Source organism: Impatiens glandulifera, chromosome 8, assembly GCF_907164915.1.
Source record: "Impatiens glandulifera chromosome 8, dImpGla2.1, whole genome shotgun sequence".
NCBI lineage: Eukaryota > Viridiplantae > Streptophyta > Magnoliopsida > Ericales > Balsaminaceae > Impatiens > Impatiens glandulifera.
Window position 1 is genome coordinate 43,393,642 of NC_061869.1, and position 21,566 is coordinate 43,415,207.

The window sequence follows — 21,566 nt, forward strand, 5'->3', positions numbered from 1 at the left end:
TCTCAACATATAAACGATTTTTCTATCAACATTTATTTATTTTCTCTCTTCCATCCTATTTTATATTTATTATAAAATTTTTTCTTATTTACATAATTTTATATACTTATTAAATAATATATTTAAATATAATTATAAAATAATAATATATAAATTTTAAATATATATATATATATATCCACCTTATTTATATTTATTATTTAAAACAATATTGTAACCCCAGGAATATGCCCCTCTCCGTAGTTTAGCATATGTCGTAAATACGCATGTTAATACAGGAAAATACATCACAGAGTGACTTGAGATTCGATGAGTTTCAACATTAGTTTGCGTGTCAGACTTCTTTTAAAAAAATATTATTTAAAAGATTTTTAGAATAATGTGGGGGAGCTTTTGAATTAATTATGTAAAAATAATTATTTCTTATTCAAATTTTAATAATTTAAGGCCAAATAACAATTTGGCTACACCTATTTAAACTAGTTAAACAAACTTAATTTAAAAGATTATTTATTTAAAATTACAGTCGCCAATTGATTTTAGAAAAATTAATAAAATATCCTTGTATAAAGGAGTTTATACCAGAGTTCTATAAGGGGTTCGAATTTTGATTACGCTCGAGAAATGACTTTCGCGCTATGTCATTCGTGCCCGTCAAAGGATGGTTTTAATTTCTAAAAGATTCTAAAGATTTTTAAAGATTTATTTATAACATTTTATTCCATTTTATTAGTCTAAGGGTTGTAAACAAGGGTAAGTTTAGATTGAGTAAATAAATGTACAAAATTATTAAAGGAGGTATGTACTTGTTGCAATGTTATCAAGTTAACAAAACCTGAAAATGTCAAAGAAAGGTAGTAGAATTTTAAAATAAATTCAAATAGGGCCTTAGCTGAAAATATTTGTTTTTGGGAGACATCCCAAAAATATTTTATTTTATGACCTTGGGAAACCATTTAAAAATGGAGCGAAGTTCCCAAAATTATAAAAATAATTTTGGGTTTTGAAAGTGGAACCAAACAGGCCTTAGGATCAAAATCTTTGGGACTGGGTCCATTTAGATTGATTTGGGCTCGGGAAGCTCGGTCCCGGACTCGGGCTACTTGGTTAGGGTTCTAGGTCTTAGGTTAGGATCCTAGGTCAGAGAAGGCTCGGTCCTAGGTCTAGGGTTAAGGTTAAGTCTACCAATCATATGTGAAGTTAGGACTTGATCCTAGGATTAGAAACATCCGTCATAGGTTAAGAGGAGGGCTCAGGCCTAAGCTAGAAAACTCGGTAAGGTTCCTCGATCCTAGGTTCGAAAATTCGGTCCTAGGCTATGGGGAGGACTCCGTCCTAAGTTAGAAAACTCGGCCCTTGGTCTCAGTCCTAGGCTAAGATTTCTCAGTCTCAATTTTCGGTGCCTACTTAAGAACACCGGTCTTAAACTCAAGAACATCGGTCCATACTCTCAAACTTAGGATCGATTTTCTCGGTCGGGATCCTCGGTTTCGGACTAAGATCCTCAGTCCATACTCTCTGTCCAAGGCTAAGAATTACGGTCATTTGCTTGGGATAAAGAGGACCAATGTGTTCTTATTTTGGTTAAAATTGCAGGTGCTATAACTTTTGATCTAAATCATGGAATTAAGATCTATAAGTTGTAGTTAGTTTATATGATCATGAAGAATAAAATTCTTAACATAAATCATGATTATTGGATCTTTATAAAGCTTAAATTTTAAAAACCATTTCTAGGTCAAATTTTAGGAGTTTTTAAATTAGGCTATTTCAAGGTCTGATTTTTGTTCTATTAAATTTAAAATGATGAATATAGTTGAACACAACCAAACCAAGAACATCATTCAAACATTATAATAGTTTTTAAAAATTGAATCAAAATCTAAAAAAATTGAAAAACACAATTTGATTAAACGTGATCAAAACAGTGTTACAGTCATTGTGAATTCATCCCAACATGGTTACAAACATCTTTAGCAATTATTTAAATAAAAAATCCAGATTAAACTCAAGAGCAATAAATTTTACAGTATTCAGTTTTCAAGCTTAATTTTTTGAAACTTTTGATTTAAGTTGATTTGATATGATTTTTTTCAACATAAAGTTCATACATGCATGATATATATAATGATTTTAAATAAAGAAATCACATGAACAAGCCCTAGAACAGATCAAACCGATTAAATTAGAAAAAATTGAAAAAAATTCAAACTTTCAATTATAAATTGATATTCAATGATTTTGGATTTATACCAACAACTGGAGAACACTCATTGGATGTGTTGGAGGCTATCCAGAAGCCTGAATCGAAGTTGTGGTGGCCAAAGCAAGTTTGCAATGAAACTGTTCTTGGCCAGAATCTCAAACTTCGATTCTTGCTGTAATATGTTGTAATTGTTTGATGATTGTGATAATTTGGTATATATAGTAAGTATTAGGGAGTATTTATACTATCCTAAGGTCGGTTGGGGAGGAGCAATTCAAGTCGAAATTGAAGAACTCCATTCTTATCCATAATTTTATCCCTAAGAATGGTTGTAGACAGAGTTGGAGCTTTTGGAAGAATCATTGCCGTTTGATCACGATTTCGGAGAGCGTCTAGCGTGGCGAAGAAGACGACCTTAAACAACATCGTTTCGTGGCGTCATTAGGCATTTCGTCTGCGGTTATCGATCTCAGCTATCGGGGTTAGCCTGTACTGTTAGTTGATTCAGTGTAGCAGGCGTGTGCTTGCTTCGTTACAATGGGTTGTATGGCGCATTCTGAGCGTTGGATGAAAATCCAGGCTGATCTAATGGCTGAGAATCCTGCTGCAACCTATTAAACATAATTTCGACTATACCAAATTATTAGTTTAGTTTTTAATAATACAAAGTTATTTAAAATTTTTAATCCATTTTTTACGTTTTTCTTTACCAATAATTTCAAAAAAATTATTTATAGAATCATAATAAAAATTGTGTTCATATTTTTATATTTTTGGGTATTTTGGGAAATTTTAGGGTTATTTATTTAATTTTTAAGCCATAAGTTATACATAATTTATGTTTAAAATCCTAATTAAATAATTTAAACTTTTTTTTTAGTTTAATTTGGATAAAATAAATACAATATTTTAACCTTAAAATTATTTTAGAATTTTTTCAAATAATTTTCATATTTATAGTTTAATTATCACAATAATTAACCCTAACTTTAGTTTTAATCCTCTATTAAGTTATTTTGATTATATAAAAATTTAAATATTATTTAAATAATAATATTATTTGAAAATTAGTGTAAATCAAATTTTCATGCTATAAATATAATATTCTATTAATTTTTTAAATAATTAATTATAATTTTTTAAGATACCAAATATTAAAAATAAATTAAAAATATATGAATTTAGAGTTTTCATTCTAGATATCACTAAAAATAAGAAAATTAATAATATTATATATATTTTAATTAGTTTTTATTTAATTAAAATTTAAATTATATACTAATAAAACTTATAATAACTAATATAAGTATATCATTTATTCTAAAATATATTTTGTTTTGAATTTAAAAAATTTCTTAATATTTAAAATTAAGTTAATAAAAAATTAAAATTATTTTAAATAAAAAACATTAATTTAATTAATAATAAAAAATTTATTAATAGTTTAGAAAAAATTATTTAAAAAATAAAAATGATTAATATTATATATATATATATATATATATATATATATATATATATATATATATATATATATATATATATATATATATATATATATATATATATATATATATATATATATATATATATATATATATATATGTGGAGAACTAGTATGACATATATATTATTAATTATTAAATAAAAATTATATGGAGGAGAGTCAATATGAAAAGAGAGTAACGGTACCATGTCAATCATTGAAAAAAAAAAAAAAAAGTGTAAGATGAGAGATATTTTTTATTTTATTTTCTCAATCAATTAAATTGTACCAGGTTATTCTTTTTCACATATTTATTATTTAAATTTACTTTCTCAGACATTTTCTATTATTAAATATATGTGTATTCATTGTCATTCTCATGTGAGACCAATAGATTCAAGACATGCTTGAAATAAGACAAATATATTTGGCAAAAGTGCACACCGATAAGAATGGATCAGGCATGTTGACGAAGACTTTGTCGAGTAAAAATTTAAGGCTTGTCGGCGAAGAGCAGACTTATTGCCGCAGGGGGAGTTTGTTTGGGGTGTCCGACCTATTGAGCTTGAACTAATAATATATTATATATTATTATATATTATAATGATATATTATATATTTTACATTATTATATAGTATTTTATACAATGTTTTCAATCAAGACACACAAGTTTGAGAAAATCAAGAAACAAGATAGACATAGCAAGACGAAGAGAAAAAAACTCATTTTCTTCAATTACTTTCTCTTTTTATATAGTTTTTAAATGTTTAGGTAATTTTTTAGAATGTAAACTTATTTTGTAAGTTATATTACCCATTAGAGTGCATAGATTAAGCGACTTTTACCTAAAAGTCGAGTAATTTTTTACTCACGTTGAAAGGATTTTTCAATGTTAAAGCTCACGTTTATTTATTTTTGTTTTGATTGGTTTAATGAATATTGATATGTTATAAATAAAACACTAAAATAAAAATGAATTTTTTCTGCATTATATTGTAAAAATTATTTTATTTATAAAAGTAATAAACTCATTAAAATAATGAAAATAATACATAATGTAAAAATACCAACTTTCTGTCCATTTAAAAAAATATACTTTCAATAACTAAAATAATGATAATTAGAACCTCACATTTTCACAATTTTAAATTTGTATCTCATCATATAAAATGGATCTAAATTCTTGCTCCAAATTCTGGTTGGACTCATTTAAAGCAACCTCACACATATTATTATCAATTTATTTAGAACAACGTAACACGATCTCCTATAAAACGGTTCTTGCTGGACAAAAAGGAGTGATTTAAGAAATTTTGAAGATTTGTAGATTCTAAACAAACAAAAAAAGTTTAGAGACTATTTATATTGGTTATAAAAAATTTAGGAACTTATTTATACTTTTTTTTTCTTTCTATGATTGGACTTCCCACCAATTCATCAGTCTATATCTGGCATGCGTCCAATCTCTGACTTTCTAATTTTCCTAATTGGTCAATTTTGCTTGCAGGAAAGAACAGTTATTTGTCTATTCTCTTAACGTCATACGACTTATTTATTTAGTTTATTTTTTTTTTTTTATGAATTTCTTTTATCAACAAATGAGTCGGTTAGCTTTGTTTCATGATCTTTAGTTAATTTGATGTGAAATTATTTTAATCAGTATTTTTTAAATTTTATTAAATTTCAAAAAAAATTCTCTTTATCATATTTATATTATTATTATTATTATAATAAAATTACTCATTTATCAATAAATTTTTTTTTACATAAATTTTAATAATTAAACTAATTAAAAATCTAAAAAAAAATATTTTTTATTTAATAGGTAATTTTAAACAAAATCCCAAAAACTAAGATCACTCAAGCTTTTTGAATTATTAGGTATTTTTATCATTTTATTTTTAATCCTATATAGTTTTGTTCAACAGTTGAATTATTTGATTTATTGACCAAAAAACTTATAATTTATTTTATAAAATCTTAATTTAAATAATATATATTATAATAATTCAATTAATTAAAAAATTCAACTAATTTAACTTCTTAATTTTTTTCATCAACTTAAATAAGAATCTTAAATAACCCAACTTCAAATAAACTCCTAAGACTAGTTGGGTATATGATTTTTTTTTTTTTTTTGTTTAAAGTTAATTTTAAAATTATATTGTTTAATGAAAAAAATAAGTTATTTGAGTTTATTTTATATTTAAAATTAAAATTTTATAAATATAAAATATATTTTAATATATAGTGTCCTTCAACTAGAAAAAAAAACAATGTAGTTAATTTTGTATGTAAATTTATACACCTAATTTTTCTTAACAGTATCTTAAATGGTATGTTAGACAAGGCTTTCTCTAAGTTATTATTATTAAAACTTAACATTTCAACCATCAATGAACTATTAAAAAAATTTAATATATTTTTATAATATAAATAATTCGTTAATTTATTAAATTTATAAAATAATTAATTTAATACAAAGTATTTGAAAAATATTAATTATTTTATACTTTTTAATAAATTTATATATTATTTTAAATGGTTTTTTAAATATATATCATTTTAAAACTATTTAAGAAATAAATAATTTTTCATTTAATTTTAATTTAATGTTTTATATGACGCAGTGATATAGTGTTTGTTTAAAAATATATTATTGTTTTAAACGCTATTATATAAATAGTGTTTATATGTAGACAGACTTATTTAAAAGTTAAAAAATATTTTGAATATATATTTAATAATTTACAGTTAAAATAATATATTCTTTAATATTCCTATATTAATTAACAAATATGTTAAATATTCAAAACTATCTTTTTAATTTTTAAATAAGTTATATTAAATATAAATAATATTTATAAAATAAATAATGTTTAAAATAATAATATATCACTATGTTATATTAAGAACATAAAATAAAGAAATAATATTTTAGTTATTTTTTAAAGTAGTGATTTTTTTTTAAAAATAAAATATATTTATTGAAAAGTTTAAATAATATATTATAAATATTTTATTTAAAATTACTTATTTTATAAATTTAAATAAATTAATGAATTATTTAAATATAATAAATTATATTATAAAAAATATTAATTTGTTTAATAGTTTAACTGCGTGATTGAAATGTAAATTTTATATAATAATTATTTATAGAAAATAATTTGTGACATTGAACCCTTATTTTATCGGTACTTATCTTCTGTTACCGATTTTTCTATTCCCCTATTTCAGACCAATCATAATGCAATATTAATATTATATTATATTTCATTCGAGTAAAAAAAATCCAGAACCCGAAAATATCACAAATTCTTTCCGGGTTAAATCTAAGATTGAATTTATCATCCATATCTTAACATAGGAGAAAAATGAACTTGAGATCTTTCAAAACTAGACAATCTTTATTAAATTGCAAGAATGCTCGTAGCTTAGCCTCAAACACGTTTCAAATCCAAGTTACCCTAATACATGGATATGATCAAGGTTTCTTCTATTCTTATACCTTGTTTGAAATAAAATTGGGAGTAGTCCATCCCCATATAACTTTTATTAAATTGCATGAATGGTCAACGAAGATTATCCCTAGACACAAGTTCATCATATGGCTCGCCTTCTGGGAAAGACTCAGCACTCGTGATCGTATCGGCAAGTATATGAGCATCCTAAACGCGAGCTATCTTCTATGTAGAGGAAATGAAGAAACCATAGATCACCTATTCGGGAGCTGCTGTATTGATTCGGAGCTTTGAGACATATTCTATAAAAGCCTAGAGTTGATCAGTTTCCCGAGCGAATGAAATGAAATCAAAGATACTGCACTACTCAAAGCCAAGGGAAATAGATTTGCAACAAGCGTGTTCAAGTGCGGCTTTGGAGTAGTGGTGTATAACATTTGACAAGAACATAATGCAAGAGTATATGGCAGAACCTGCAGGAGCGTTGAAGAGTTATGGAAAGATATTGTATCGGATTGCAGCGCCCTCGCGAGAACGTGGAGAAGAATTCCAAGTACAGAACTGTAATATCTGTAGAAACTGGAATTTACCGTTTTTTAAACTCACTAGAATTGAAAGCATTGTAATCAGATAATTCATTTACGTTTTTATCTTTTTAACTTTTATTCAGAATGTTACGACTTCAAAATCATTCTAGGCCTGTCTAGAATGATCTCTTAAACTCATGGTTTTTTTCCCATTTTTGAGAAATTTTTAATGAAATGACGCTAAGTCATTTTCCCAAAAAAACTTCCCCATGCCATAAATAAATAAGGCGCCATAATACATGACAGACAACATGCATCCCGTCCTTGTAACATAAGAGGACAAAACGTCTAGACGACCTTTCTTCTAGTAGTGAAGGGCACTTCGTAAAACCACAAGGAGTAAGATTATGTGTAATCCTCCTTAAAAGTGTTAAAATCTCATATGAGTCGACGATTTTAACCTAGTTGCGAAGGATATTTTGTCATATCGAGACCAAAGTTTCCTTTGAGATAGCACGGACGATGTTTCACGTAGCTGTGAAGGACACTTTGCAAGACTAAAGGAAAAGCTCTATATGAAAATTTCCCAGGTGTTAAAAAATTCAACACGAAGTCGACAGTTTTAACCTAGTTGCGAAAGAAATTTTGTCACATCAAAGCCAAAGTTCCCTCTAGGACAACACGGTTGATGTTTTACCTAGTTGAGAAGGACACTTTGCTGCCAATTAGAATGGATCATTTCATAAAAATTCCCAGTGGGAGTAGGATTATTTCAATTATCTATGAAGGTCATTTCATACAAGACCTCTCTAAAGCCTTATTTAATAAGAACGGAAGATCATTGTTATGATTCTTAAAACCCTATTCCGATATGCATCTATATAGGTTATTATTATAACCTATCCCCAACAGATTGTCGACTATGAGGGTTATTATTATAACCTAACCCCTAAGAGCAATTATTTTCACATATCTCATGCAAGAGTAAGCTTTATCTTTAATAAGTATCTATATCAGTCATCATTATAACCAATTCCCACTAGAGTGATTGTTATCACATGTCCCTTTAGAATGATTGTTATCACTTGTCTTGTCTATAGGTCATTGTTATAACCTATATCCTCATCAGGATTGTTATCACCCCCCCCAAGAGCAATTATTTCCACATTCCCCACACAACGTGATTGTTGTCGCATCACCCATACGATCTTCTTTCATCCTAAGTAGAGAATTCTCTTCATTCCCCAAAAGAGTCATAGTTGTGGATTCCATCCCCCATAGTAAGCCCTATCTCATCACAAGCATTCATGAGAGTCATTATAATGACTAATTATCCAATAGTGAATTCTATATGTTGATGGACGTGATGTGATTATTATTACTATCCCCAGGATTTTTATCTCTATTACCGTGGGATTCTATTTCCAATAGATAATTCCTTAGGAAATTCCTACTTCTTGATAGGTAGTCTAACTGATATAAGACTCTTCTCCACATCGAGTTCTTTGTACTTCCTAGTTGAGCCATATCTATTGACAGGCATTATCAACCATTTTCATGATAGGATTACCATAATCCATCCCCAGCAGTACCATGTTGTCTCCCCAACATGTGATAAGACTATTGTGATAGTCTATCCCCAAACGAGATTTAGTTGATGGATGATCACATGATATCCCCAGCCATGAGTCATTGTAATGATTCATCACTAGCATTCGTTGCCATCCACGTTTTATCCTTCTACCTTATTATAGGTTAGGGTACAAATTTTTATGGTCAAACTTCGAACCCACGTTTTCCAAAAACGAAGTTTGTTTTACTCAAACTCGTTTCTAGAGGGGCATTTTGTAAGCATGGAAATTTAACTTACCCTAATTTTCAAATAATATTATTTTTTTTAATAATATTAAAATAATATTTTGAATTTTTATATTCAAAAAAATCAAAGAAGGAATTAAAACATAGTTAAGGATTAATTATTGTGATAATTAAACCCCTAATTAGGAAAATTATTCAAAATTCTAAAAATAAATTGAGGATAAAATATTGTATTTCTTTTACCCAAATTAGACAAAAGAAGAGGTTAAAAATATTTAATTATAATTTATTAATGAATTATGTTTAATTTATGACTTAACACAATTAAATAAATACCTTAAAAATACCCAAAAGTACCCCCCAAAAATAATATGATCATAATTTTTATTATGATTTTAAAAATATTTTTTTTTGAAATTTTTGATGAAGCAAAAAGTAAAAAACCGATTAAGAACCGATTTTGCTAAAACTAGGCTTCTAAGTTTAGGATAAGAACTATAGATAAGATCAGAGATCATCAAATCCAGCTTGATTTTGCTTACCTCAACCAACCTTAAGGGGTATAAATACTCTCTAGTGCTTTGTAAACCAAATTATCAACCAATTACAAAAAAAATACGACCTGAATCAAAGATGGAAGAATCGTCCAAGAACTGATTTTATAAAAATCTTCTCCGACAACTCCCGCTTCGATCCAAGCTTCTAAATAGCTTTCAACACACCTAGGGAGTGTTCTCCAAGTATTGGTATGAATCCAGAACTCATATCTATCAATCTGTAATAGAAAATTTTGAATTTTTTAAAATTTTCTTGTTTAATCGGATTTGATCGATTCTTGAGATTGAGTATGTGATTTCTTTGTTTAGAATCATTATATATATATAATGTATGAACTTTCTATTGAAAGAAAACATATTAAATCAACTTGAATCAAAATGTTTGAAACATTAAGCTTAAAAACAAGATTTTTTGATTCAATTAGTTGTTATACATGTTTTTTAATGTGTTAAGATAATTTCCAAGCAACTGTAACAATAGTTTGATCACGTTTGATCAAACTATATTTTTTAAAATTTAAGCTTAAAAACTAGAATTTTGAAATCTTATGTTCTTGAGTTTAATATGAATTTCTTGATTCAATTAGTTGCCATACATGTTTGTTAATGTGTTAGGATGATTTCCAAGTAATTGTAACATCATTTTGATAATGTTTGATAAATTGTGTTTTTGAACAAATTTGGATTTTAATTCAATATTTAAAAATTGTTTTAATGATTGAATGATGTTCTTGTTTTAGTTGTGTTCAACTATATTCATCTTTTCAAAAATAATAATACAAAAAATAGGCCTTGAAATGGCCTAATTTGAAAAATCCCAAAATTTGACAAAAAAATGGTGTTTAGAAATTGATCTTTGTAGAGATCCAATAATCGTGATTTAAGTTAGGACTTTTGTTCTTCATTATTATATGAACTAACTATACCTTATAGATCATGATTCAATGATCTGAATCAAAAGTTATAGTTTTCTAAAATTTTGACCAAAATAAGAATACACGGTCCTAAGGCTTTAGCCTATGATTGGTAATCCTTAGTCTCGTTCTTCAGTTACGACCGAGAAAACGAACCCGAATCAAAACATGGGACTGAGAAAACTTAGCCTCCGACCAAGGACCATGACATGTGTTCTTTTGATCCGATTGAGGACCAGGACCGGTGTTCTTCAGCACCAAACGAGGATTAGGACTAGTGTTCTTTAGGAGTGATCGAGCCCTAGGACCGAGGAACGCGACCGAGTTTTTCAACTTAGGACCGAGCCCTCCTCTTAGCATAGGACCGATGTTTCTAACCCTAGGACCGAGCACTCCTCTTAGCCTATGACCGATGTTTCAAACCCCTATGACCGAGCACTCCCTTTAACCTATGATTGGTGATTCTAATCCTAGGACTGAGCCCTCACATAACCTAGAATCGGTAAAACTAACCCTAACCCTAGACCTAGGACCGAGAACTACCTAACCCTAGGACCAAGAACCTAGACTAGTAGACTTGACCTGGACCGAGCTTCTCAAGTCTAGGACCTAACATTATGAGTTTGGGACCGAGCCTCCCGAACACAAGACTGAGCTCTCTAGTCCCTTGACTCATACGACCCGAGCCCTGGTCCGGACCACCCCAGTCTTGACCGAGCCCGACCAAGTCTTAATCGGCTAAACCAATCCCAGACCCTAAGATTCCGGTCCTAAGGCCTATTTGGTTCCACTTTTCAAAATCTAAAATTATTTTTGTTATTTTGGAACCCAAATCCAATTTAATATAATACCGAAAGGTTAGAAAATGATATTTTTATATTTTCGGGAAATTTCCTAAACAAATATTTTAGCTTAGGCCCCGTTTGGAATTTATTTTTAAATTCGAATACCTTCATGTGACGTTTTCAGGGTTTGTTCACTTGTTACCATCGCAACAGGTACATACCCCTTTTAATAGTTTTGTACAATTATTTACTCCATCTAAGCCTATCCTTGATTAGGACACCCCAGAATACTAAAATAGAATAAAATGTTATAAATATTTTTTTTAAATAGCTAGTGTATTTTTCTAAAATAAATGTCGTCCTTTGACGGGCGCGGAGAAAATAGCGCGAAAGTCTTTTTCACAAGCAAAATCAAGACATAAACCGTTACAAAAATTTTAGTATAAATACGTTTATACACATATCATTCAAATAAATAATCTTTTTTAAATTAGTTATGTTTAATTAATTTAAACCGGGTTTCGGCCAAATTATTATTTGGCACCAGATTATTAAATTTTGAACAAAAATTAATTATTTTTATATAAATAATTCAAAAGATCTCAAGTATCATTTAATTTTTTTTTAAATAATATTTTCTTTTAAAAGAAGCCTGACACGCAAACCAACTTTGAAACGCATTAAAATTAGAGCCTCCCCGATGTATTCTTCTATATTGCCACACGTTGTTTACGACATGTGCTCAGCTACGGATAGAGAGCCAATTCTCAGGGGTCTTATAGTATGCAAAAATTTTAAGCTAACAAAAAATAAAATTAGAACCTATATGAAAATATTATACCAATAATAACAAAACATAAAGAGTTATATCAATATTATAATATTATTATGTAGTAAACAAATATCACTAGAATGATTAGTAAACTAAACTTAATAATTATATTTAAATAGTACTAAATTGAGAAATATTCAGTAAAAGACTATGCAATTATTTTTAAGCATTTCAAATGTTTATAAAATAATATAAACTAATATTGAAAAATAAATAAAAAATATATTGATTTGGTTATATTATTTAAACAAAAACATAAATTGATTATAAAATAAATATTCGACCATATAACAATCTGATTGGATATAACAAGTCATTCATTTGGAAATTGGTGTATTATTTATTCTTCTAAAACGATTTATAGATATTAATATTCTATAATCGTCTTCTCGGGTGTCTACTCATTTATAATTAAATTTTAGCGTGAATTTTATATTTTTATTATTATTTTCATATTTTTCGTATATTTTCACCAAACTAGGCTGAATTCCACTAAGCTAGACATTCATATTTTATTTATTTATATAATTAGTCTTCATTTATTTAAATCCTAACTAATTTAACTTCTCACGTTCCTTTACCTATTCTCTCTTAAACTATATAATTTTAAATATATAAATTTGCTATTTAAATATGGTATTCTCATCCTTTTAGATTTCGTATATTTATTTTATTTTAATAAGGATATCCGTGAATTGGTTCGATTACCCGTAATAATGTAATACTCATTACTTTATAGTCCAGACCATTGGTCTTAGTTAAATAAACATTAATTAAACAAAATGAGTAAATTTAGTTTTATACACTTTCTTTATCATCCCGTTATATAATACATTTTGGCAACTCATAAATTTTTGGCATTTCATAAATTCATATCTATTTGTTGTTGATAATTATAATGTTAAGTATAAGCGTTATGTATCTTATCAAGTAAAGTTAAGAATGTATTAATCTTCCCGTGATTCCATTCAAGAAAATATTTATAAACATTGATAAATGGTATTGTAGTTCTTTTTTTCTTTTTTCTTTTTAAATCTCTTTCTTACTCCAATGGGGTTCTAAGTTATGGCCATAATTTATATTTTTTATTTTTTTTTAAAAGATACATTTAATAAAATTTGTTTATGTATAATAATAAAAGTATAACCTGAAGAAAAAAAAATTATGTACAAATTGAACTAAGTTATGGTATACTATTATAAAAATGAATGTTGAACATTATCTTGCTTTGTTTGTTTGAATTCTTATATTATGTACAAACCGAACTAAGTTATGATATACTATTTTAAATGAATGTTAAACATTATCTTGTTTCGTTTGTTTGAATTCTTATGTAGAGCAAGTCTCTCAAAATCTCGAGTTGACTCTTAAAATTTTACGATTTACGATTTCACATGAGGTTAACGAGTTTGATTTTAAATAAACTATTAAATTGGTAAAATCTTACGTTTTTAAATTTAAGATAATAAGGTTTTAGGATTTTACGAGTTTATAAATAATTTCGATTTTACGATTTTATACGATTTTACGTTTAAAAAACAAATTTATATTTAAAAATTAAAAAATAAAGTTATTGTTTTATAAATATAAATTAATATAATTAATTTTGTAAGTATAATTTTTTTACAGTGGTATTTACTTATTATTATTTTTTAATTAATTTTATATTTAAATATATAAATTTTAAAAATTGGTTAAGTATAAAATATTTAATTATGTATATAAATAATAATAACATATAACTATTAATTTTTCAAATTAAACTCTTACGATTTCAAGTAAACTCTAGATTTTACGAGTTTACAACTAACCAACGATTTTACGTAAACTCTCAATTTTGACCGCCTGTAGACCGAAGAACATGATTTTGAACAAGATTGTGAAAATTTTGTAGGTAATGTATTATGAATATTTATTTTTTCCTTGTGTCACAATTTTACTTTATAAATCAATAACATGTATTTTTTTCTTGAAAATTGGATACATGAAGAAGAATACGACTCCAATTGATCTGATCTAATCTCATTGCGGAGAAAATTAAGGTAGGGAAACGGCTAGTTGATAGAAGCCAAAAGAATGAAGTGATCTAAAGACATTAATTTTGATTATGAGGATGATAAATTATTTTAATTGAACAACATTTTGGATATATGCAAGTTGAGATTCTTATTTATTTTAAAAATGATGATGTGATATTAAGAGTGTTAGAATTATCCTAATTAGATCTTAATTTAATGTGTGAGAAAATAAAATCTGAATGTTGCAGAAACGTACCTTAATTATTGTTATGAATTTTCTATATCCTTGTAATAGAAAAAATCTTTAATCCTCTATTTCTTTAGAGATTCTTTATGTGGAATGGTTCTTCCATTTGATGAGTAAGTCAATAGGTTTCTTTCACTGTTGATGGAGACGCAAAGGAGAAGTAACTGTACTTCAAATGGGGACCATTACCATTATATATAACTAACATGAAATTATAGTTATTATAGTTAGGTTATTTCTAATTTTAGCCCCTTCATAAAATTAGAAATGTCAATTAGGTATCCTCACTTTATATTCATGACAAATACACCCATAAGCCATAAACTTAATCACATTAGATCACATTGTTTTGGCTTATATTAAATATGACATTTGCACAATTATTTATTATACTAGTGACCCTAAAAATTCCAACAATCTCCCATTGGGTCACGTACGTACAAAAAATAAATGTATCAACCATAATGCGTCTGAAGTTTAATGTCAACTCAATCATATGTTGTATAAACAATTTTATCAATTAATTATATCAATATAGGACCAAAGAGCTCGTCGTTGTATTTAAGCACAATTAGACCCAACAATGATCACATAAATCAATACAATTAATTGACAAATCATATCCTGAATGTGAGGAATAAAAATGTCATACAAAGTGATCTTTTCATGTAAATTTTCAACTGGTCCTACTTGACTTTAGTGAGATCATACTTTAAACATAATTATATAAAGTGTAATGAACTGAATAATACTTAATTTCTGATCAGAATAAAAACTTTATAAATATCTATAAAATAATTAAACTGGAAGATGTCAAAATTACAAACTCCCACTGAAGTTAGAGATCATTGATCTCTACGACACTCATACGAGAAATATCCTCATGAAAGACATTAGATGATAAACCTATTGACAAGAGGTTCATAACCATAAAGTTTGTACATATTTATTTTATAGAAATCTATCCACTTTATATCATTTCTTTCATAAAATAAACTTGATGTCAAAATCACTTAATTTGATGCCTAGTAACATGTCATAAATTTCGCTGCAATAGTGGATGACGCCATAAGTGTTTGTTTGACACTTCTTCAAGAAATGACAAAACCAGCTAGCAAAAAATATTACCTGAAGTAGGAAATACTATTTTGGCATCCCGTAATATTGGAGTCAAAATACTAATTCATCTCAAGACTATCCGACTTCTTATATGTGAGCATTTAGTTCTTAATTCTTTTCAAATATTTCATAACAATTGGGCTACTTAATGTCAAGCAAAGTTTGTGACAAACAAAATATCACCCATATATAAAACCATAAATAAATGTTTACTCCCACTGAACTTGTGATACATAAATAATCAATTAAATTCACCTCAAAACCAAAAGAGAGAAATGTTATTTTGTGAAACTTATGGTATCACTAACGAGACACTTCTTTAAGTCTTTAATTGGCAAACCATATTAATTTGGTCTCTCGACACAAAGTTTTCTCATTGCACCAAATTATTTTTCAATGTCTCTATTGTAAAACCCCTTAACATCTATTATGGTGAAGCTCCATATCAAAATATGCAACGAGTACTATAAATTGTCCTTAAAGAGTATTTCAATTAAACTGGATTGTCATAAAGACACTTGATTTTGAGGTTGTTGAGTTTGTACTTAATGAATTTAATCAATATTGTCTTGTTACTCTTGATTTTTGAACATTATCATCAATATCAATAAAATCCTTATTAATGTCAAAAACACTTGAGATATAAATTAAATCTTCCACAATAGGAATTATTGATCTAAATCATTTTTAAAGACAAAATCATTTCTCCCCTCAAACTCAATATCCTCAAAAAAATAGTGCAGTCTCGTCTAAAAAAACTATCTTTAACTTGACATATTTAAAAATTATAACCCTTCATTATTTAGGATATTCAATAAAGTAGTTGTTCACATTTATAAACATAAGTAACAACTAAATTTAAATAATGATTTATCCCATCTCAAAATACTTAATGCAACATTAATATCAAGTCTTTGGACAGTAATATTAATTGCTAATAGTATTTTGGCGTAATGATCAAACATTAATAATAAAACATGTCAAATAATCAATATATCTTTGGATGGTTTAATTATTCACATGAATAAGACTTTATAATTATTACATGTTCATCATCACAAGTATTAATGCAATTCTGTTAATTAATTATCAACCTTTGGACCAAATAATATAATCAAATGAATTACACAATACTACCATTCAAAATTGTCTTAAATTAATTTCAACAAACATGGTCACTTTGGTGATTATTTGTATTAATCAATACAATTCAAATAAAGAACAATAATATCATTATTTTAAATTTAAATGTCATATTATTGTATAACCCAAATCAATAATATATATTTTTCCAAAGAGACATGTAATTTATTTTATTATAAAAAATAAAATTATACGAAAGTCAAATCATACTTCTTGAATTTAAAATTTGTAATGTGTCATATTAATTTAATTAAATAATAAACCATCAAGATTTATATGACCAAATTTCAAATATTCTTATTACCGAAATCCAATTATTCATTAATTTATTAATAATTATCAACATTAATCTTTTAATCCTAAAATAAAGGATATAATTAAAATTTAATTATATATTGATTTATATATACTTAACAATAAAATTATTCCTTAATTCTCTTTTTAAATTTATAATATATATATATATATATATATTATATTAATCCTTTAACAACAAATATCCCAACTTTATGGATATTTAATTGTCGAACTTTAAATAAAACAAATATCCCAACTTTATGAATATTTAATTGTCGACTTCAAATAAAATAGAGAATTCCTCCTTTAACAAGGAAAAAATCTAAAAATCTAAAAAATCTAAATATCCTTTAATCTAGTAATTAAAGATAGAATCTCTAGAAACATTATTAAATAATTATTTAACTGTTCTTAACGAGAATCTAAATATTCAAAAATTTAGAAACTTTAACATTTAACAGAGAATCTAAATATCCATATAAATCTATGAAACATTATTAAATAATTATTTAACCGTTCCTTAAAAGAATTTAAATATTCATAAATCTATAAACTTAACCAGAATCCAAGAGAAACTAAATATCCAATAAATCTTTATATTCGTACTCAATTATTCCATATTATAAAAAATTAATATATTTATATATACCTTAATTATTGTTCTGAATCTTCTCTTTCCTTGTAATAAAAAAAATCTTTAATTCTCTATTTCTTTAGACTTTCTTTATGTGGAATGATTCTTCCATTTGATGAGTAAATCAATAGGTTTCTCTCTTTGTTGATGGGGACGCAAAGGAGAATTAACTGTACTTCAAATAGGGACAATTACCATTACATATAATTAACATTAAGTTAGTTATTATAGTTAGGTTATTTCTAATTCATCCCCTTCATAAAATTAAAAATGCCACTTAGGTATCCTCACTTTATATTCATGACAAATACACCCATAAACCATAAACTTAATCACATTAGATCATATTATTTTGGCTTATATTAAATATGACATTTACACAATTATTTATTATACTAGTGACCCTAAAAATTTCAAGAAAGAGTTCTAAATTAAATTATGTGAATGACTTATATAAATTATGTTGGGTCAAATTATTTTGACTAAATGTTGAAATAGTTTGACTATTGGAATTTTGATGATGAATAAATAATTTATGCGTCTAATTGTTTTTGATGTAGGTGTATCAAAATCAGATTACATTAGACTTGGTTCTAAAGAGGTTCATTAGACCGATTTGTCTCTAGATGCACGGAGTTAGATGTGTAGTCTAACTAGTTAAGTTAGACGTGCAGTCTAACTAGCAAAATTAGACGTGTAGTCTAACTAAGCAATGTTAGACGTGCAATCTAACTAGTGAAATTAGAAGTGTAGTCTAACTCGTGGAATTAGACATGCAGTCTAATAGAATCGTAATTAGACGTGCAGTCTAACTCGTGGAGTTAGACGTGCAGTCTAATGGAATCGTAATTAGACGTGCAATCTAACTCGTGGAGTTAGACGTGTAGTGTAATGAAAATGGAAAGTTAGACGTGCAGTCTAACTCCTTTAGACAAGTCTGAAGTGGAACTGTAATTAGACGTTGAGTCTAATGGAATGTGAAAGTTAAACGTGCAGTCTAACCGGTGAAAGTTAGACGTGCAGTCTAACTCCTTCAGATTAGTCTGAAGTGATTGTAATTGGACGTAAAGTCTAATCCCATTAGACCAGGTGGTCTAATGGATCCTGTTATTAGACGGGGACGTCCGATTTCATTAGACGAGGTCGTTTAATTGAAATACGTCTAATTCCATGCTTAAGGAGCTTCTTGAAGCTAGCACCCGCCTACCCACGTGCTTTAGCTGTACGCTACTCCTGCTCCACTTTCTAGTGAACATCAGTACGACATCCAGCTGCAACCAATCAACCAATGCCACGTAAATGAATATCCTTCACATTATTTGTTTTGCAGGTATATTTCTAAAGAATATTCGGTGCACTACCTGTTGTGTACGGCCACGATACTTGTATTCAGAGTCTACTGTGTACTATGGAGGCGTTCCAATGGAAGCTCGCCACGTGTCATTTTGAAGATTCGACTGTTGGTACCTGTTCCTTATTTAAATAATCTAAAGGACAACGAACAACAACTCTCGATCTCTTGCTCGCATTCTAAGAAAAATTTCTGAAATTACTGAGAAATCAAGCTTTTGAATATTAAATTTGTTAGCTGTTTTCCTGATTTACCGTGTGTTAATCAAGAGAGAGTTAGAATCAAAATATCGTTTTAGCTGAGTGATATTCATCATATTGTAAGTTGAATAGAGTCTGTTCTGTTCAACAGTGAACTATTCGTGCAAACTGTATTTGATTCAAAGCATATTATAGTGAATCCTTCCAGTGGTTGGAAGAAGGGGTGACGTAGAAGAGTTTGCTCCGAACATCCATAAACAAACTGCTGTGTTGTTCCTTTCTGTCATCTTTTCATTCTTGATCCTAAGCTTCAAACCTAAGTAAACATTTCCGCACTTAACTCTGTTTCAAGTGTTACAAGGGTTTGAGTAGAATAAAAAGTGAATTAAATTCCTAACAAAATTTCTTTCAAACCGTTTTTCCTAAGCATTCATCAATCGTCAGACCCCATCTCTATTGATAAAGCCGATCCTATCAAATTATGTAGGTCAAACACAAGTTAGTGTATTTGTTTATATTATTTTATAGTCTGAAAAGTTACTTTTGGACGAGATTGCGGGGTCTCTAACTAATGGACAATTAGTAATTTTTTTATCCTATTTTCATAGTTATGTACAAGCTTTGCTCTATTGATTGATAACTTATTCTATTTTATTTATATTTATTGAGATGTAAATTTTGATTAATTCTCTATAGTATAAGCAAAAAAAAAGTAAGAATACTGGTACACAAACAAAATTCTAATTTAAATATCAAGACTCATATAATATCAAATAATTTCTTTCCATTTTATAAACTCAAATAACTCAACACAAATTATAGTTTTAATTGAAAGATATACATACAAAAATGAAACAATTACATATATTTGGTGTCATTTGTTTTTAATGCATTTATTTCTCTTTGTTATTATATTTTTTTAATTTTCTCTCAATATTGTTTAAACGAGTTTCTTTGAATATATTTGTTTAGAAAAGTATAATCGATGAAAGGGTTTTAGTTAAGTTCAAGTTTGGACTAATGTATATAGGCTGATTTTTTTTTCAAAAAAATAATAATTGCTTATTACTATTACTCACATTATTTATTTTATTACAGCGATGTGGAAATGCTAATTAATGCTCTGTCTTGAAGATGTCCTTTAAAACAAGACACTAGATCAATAATGCAACTTACTACTTTTATGATAAGGACCACTTTCGATTTGTCACGTTGCATTTCAATTGCTTTGTCAAAAAACACGAGCACAGATTAATGCCCATCTCTTATTTAATTTTCTATTTTCTTTACAGATCTAAGGTTTGGTTAGAATTGAAGTAATAAAAATTTGAGTTATTTTGTGAAAATTATTAAAGTGTATTAATATATGATAAAATTATTTCTTAGAAAATATATCTATGAATTAATTTATATATATAATTGTTAAAGACATAATTAAAAACATTAAAAGTTATTTGAAGATTATTCATATATATTAAACCGAACTATGAATAAGTTACAAATATCCAATAAATAATTGAGAGAAGATTCATTTCTGTGTTTCTTCTTTCTAGAAAATAATAATAATAATAATAATAATAATAATAATAATAATTGGGAGGTTATTACAAGAATCACTGTGAAGTCTGTGTGATGGTTATCCAATATTTTAATACATCAATATCTAGATTAAAAAAAAAAGTGTAACCTACCTAATTTAAAAAGATTATAGTATTTGAGTTCTTTTCTTTTGTAGAAAAAAACATATAATTTTATAATTAATTATATACGTTAAATAGATTATTGTTTAAACAACAATCACACAGACACACACAAATAGAAAAAATGTACATGTTAAAGACAAACACGAAAAATAATAAAAATAAAAATAAAATAAAATAAGAAAATAATAAAAATAAAAATAAAATAAAATAAGAGTGTTGTATACCCAAAGCAATGCAAGAAATGAAAAAAATATTATTTACACT